The 4,013-nt window shown below is 42.7% G+C and overlaps 1 protein-coding gene across 2 annotated transcripts in view; it reads right to left on the reverse strand.

The window, feature by feature from the left end:
- Positions 1 to 4,013, reverse strand: part of NBAS (neuroblastoma amplified sequence) — a 250,417-nt gene that overhangs the window by 60,468 nt on the left and 185,936 nt on the right. The gene's annotated exons all lie outside the window — the stretch shown is intronic.

Genomic DNA, 4,013 nt, shown 5'->3' on the forward strand with positions numbered 1-4,013 from the left:
ACTCATATCTTATTCATTTTTTATTCTTAGTGTTTAGTACCGCATTTTAAGCACTGTTTTAAAATTGTAAATATAGAATATTATGAGTATCTTAAATATTATATGACTGAAAATGAAAATTGAGGTTTTTAAAAAATTTGCTTTAATGTAGTTATTAAACACAAAAATGCAACTTTTGACATGTTCGATTATATACATAACAAAAAAAATCACCATTATAATTTTGCTCTTTTGCTTTAACTATCAATTGCTAATAAAATTAAAATGAATGATGTAGAACACAGAGGCTACTTTATCTTTGCCTTTTGCCCTGTAATGTAACCAGGGAAATATTATTATTCTTCAGCAAAGTATAAATGGCTCTATCTTTTTTACTATTCACTTTCAGCAGCGACATAACCTAATACCCTCCTAAATTTTCCAATAGCTTGAAAGTCACCTTCACCTTAGCAGAGAGGACATGAGGAATGTCAGAAATGAGATGGAATGTCTCTGCACTCAGTCTCATTGTGCATACACAGGTTTGAACAAAATCTGAAAGCATCCATGCACATTTTTCACTTAAAAAAACATCCTACTATACGCATGCACATGCTGTACAACACAAATTATTATTTAGATCATTATAGGCAGATCCACTGAATTTATATCAAAACCAGTCAGTGCAAATATAAAAATCCAGATCTTATCCCAACACTTAAAACTACTTAGGATCATTAAAAACCAAATCAAACTGTAGCTAGATTCTTTGAAATTGAGCAGAAAAGAATGCAAATACCATCATTTGACCTTAAAGGTAATAATAAAACAGGAGGAAGGATAAAAAGAAGTAGAAGGGAAACCAACCAATACTGAGTACCTACTTGCACCAAAATCTTTATATCTGCAATTTTATTTAATCTTCACAACTGTTATTCATGGTACATGTTCCAGGTATTGCGGGCATCGTCCTTACATGCTCTCGACACCACGTCCACCAGGAGCCGACCATGCAGTGTGCACAGTGCTGCTCCAGAATTTAGTCCTGACAGAGCTAGACCATTCAAGCTGACCTCGCCCCTCTCAGCACCGTGATTAGCTCGGGTAACCCAAGCCAAAGCTAATCAGTACCTGGCAGACCAGGGCCACAGGAATTGGTTCAGGGCTGACCTGATCAGCATAAGGCTTGGAATTTGTTTGGTGCCTGCAGGGAGCTCTCTCTCTATCTGGCTGGATGTGAACTGGGAAGCGACACATCCCTGATTACTGCCTGTCATCACACTGAAGCAAAAAAAAAAAAACCTTATGATGAAGCTAACACCTGAGACAGCCGAGAAAAGAGATGGAAAGTGACCGGCCCCTTGATGACCGCCCACTGCTGAATCAGCCAACCCTTAGGTTTGCCCGACCTCTGGGCCCTGAGCTACAGGAGCCAGTGGATTTTTCTGTCAGTTAAGAAATATAATTAATTAGATATTTACTTGTGTCTAAAACTGTTTTAAATTAATCTATATCTGTATAGTAGTGATTACTGTACCCCATTATACAGAAGAGAAACCTGATAGAGTATTTTCCCACGGTCAAGCTGAATGGGAACTCGGAAGTTCTGGCTACGGACCTGCGTCCTTCTCCACCATCAGGCTGCCAGTAAAAGAACTGAATGATGTGCCTAAGATCTATCAAGATTCAATTCAATTCATATTCTACGTGTTGAGAGGCCGCAGTATTCATGTACGGAGCTTCCCAGATTTTCCTGGGCCCGCGCTGATTTAAATGGTTTTGCTCTGTCCTCATGAGAATTCAGTGGCATTAATCTCTGTCCTTCTCACACAGAAGGGGCATGAAGAATGCCTCATCAGACCAAGTGCCCTGGACAGAAAACTGATTATACTATAATTAAGGAACTCTGTCAATTGATTCAGTGAAATACAGGTAAAATGGTGTATGGAATTTCCTCAAAGGATATTTATAAAAATGCATTACGGAAAAGAACACATAGAGCACACGCGCCTGCACTGCAGTGATCACCACAAATCAAGAGCTGGGCGTGCTGCCTTAGCTGGGCCCACCGCCACCTCCTGGGAGACACTGCAGTGGCCCCCACACTGGAGTGTCCCCGTCTCCAGGCCAGTGCCCTCTGTCCCTTTCTCCAATCGCCGCCAAAGTGATCTTTCTAAAGTGAAGATCTGCCAAAGTCACTTCCTCGCTTAAATGTATGTCTAATTGACCCAGGCCCAGGACAAAGTCTGAACGCCTTAGCCCGGGATCTGAGTTTTCATCACCAGGCCCGTCCTGATCTCTCTAGCCTCATGCCTACACTTCGGTTTACACCACATCACTTGTAGTTAAATGAAGGGACTGAGGTTATTTCAAGCCTTTATTAAGACTGCTAAATCTGACTGGACCGTTCCTGCCCTGGAATCTTTCCTTTGTGGTACCCACGACAAATATCCTCGTTTTATTAAGACGGAGCTCAAATACCTCTTCTACTATGTAGCCGTTCCAGGCCATGTGCCTGGTACCATCGACTCAACTATTAACCACATCTACGTTCCTTCTTCCACATCGTGAGTCATCTAGCCTATCAATTATGAATCTTCCATTAATGTATTTGTTGGCCATCTTCATCTATGAAGAGTTCCCCTTGGCGATCGACGGGCATCCTGACATGGCCCCCATTAAACAGGACTCTTCTGGTGGGTACCAGTGCTTGAAAAAGCAGTAGGCACTAGCTGAGAGAAGAGGCCGTGGCTTTTTATTATCGATTCCTTTGCTTCACAGCTAGAGAAAGTATTTATAATGTAGCAATTAGGACATAAAGCTGGTTATAGGTTTAAAAGGTATTTAAGTGAGAGGAGGGAGCTTGCAGGGTGAACAAAGAACGGAGGAGTAAAGGGAGGCCACATCGCTGGAGACTTAACAGCTGAACAACAAACAACTCGGCGCCGCAAAGTCTGCCAGGGGTGCGCGGGAGAGCGCGTCAGCAGGGAGGCTATTTTCAGTTTTCCCACTGCTCTTTTCATGTTAAAATATGCTTCGGTGTGTGCTGCACACTTTCCTGAGATTGTTTCTTTATTCCCCTGTGCATCTGGAGCCCACCCACTTCACAGGAAGGAGAGTGTACTCCTCACGCTCACTAACGGAGAGGCCCGCGAGGGCTGCACACACGCGCACCAGCCCGCCAGACGCCTCCCCGGGAGCAGAGGCATCATCATTGATGGACTGCCTATGTGATCTTTCGGCCAGCTTTCAATCTCTTACTAAATTACTGCCTTAGACAATTTGAAATAATTTTCCAAGCACAAACAGAGAATGAGTTTTCAGCTTGCCAGTCGGGCTAATAATCACCATCATCCCAGATGGGCTTTTGCAGCCAAATTTTTCAGGCAATGGAGAGAGTGAAAAGCGAGATTTGGGGAGCAGACCTCTATGTGAATCCCGACTTTGTCACTTCTTTCTCATGAGACACTGGAGCAGTTGTTTAACTTCCTTGAGCCTTAATTTTCTTTTCTGTTAAAATGGTGATAGAAGCATTTACTTCACAGGGCTGGGAGGACATTCACAGGGTAACATTACAATAAATATCCTCTTCTTTCTCTTAAAGCATCTGTTTGCAAGGCTGGGTTTGAAGAGATAAGTGGAGGAAATTGGTTAAACTGTACCAGTGCCGCCAGGACGCCTGATGACAGACTTTGGAAGGAAACATTAGCCTCCCTTATTTGTACAGAGTGACATTGACAGACATTTAAGGGTCAGTTCTTAGACTTCTACAGGTCATGATATTCAGTGAACGCTATATCCACAAGCCTCCTTTGAGGAAGCAGCCAGAAGGGGCCCATTAAAATAAATTATCTGTTTGTCAACAAACCTCTTTATAATCTGAGCATAACTGATGGGATCAGGGACTAGTCATGTAGCCAAAGGCAGCCATGTAGAGGCTGGACAATGATCTGTCCAGCTCTGTCCTCCAAGGCTGCTCTATGTTGGATAGTGAAATGCAACTAAAAAGGTTCCTCTTTAGGGAAATTTTACTG

The sequence above is a fragment of the Pteropus alecto genome, unplaced genomic scaffold, assembly GCF_000325575.1.
Source record: "Pteropus alecto unplaced genomic scaffold, ASM32557v1 scaffold61, whole genome shotgun sequence".
Lineage (NCBI taxonomy): Eukaryota > Metazoa > Chordata > Mammalia > Chiroptera > Pteropodidae > Pteropus > Pteropus alecto.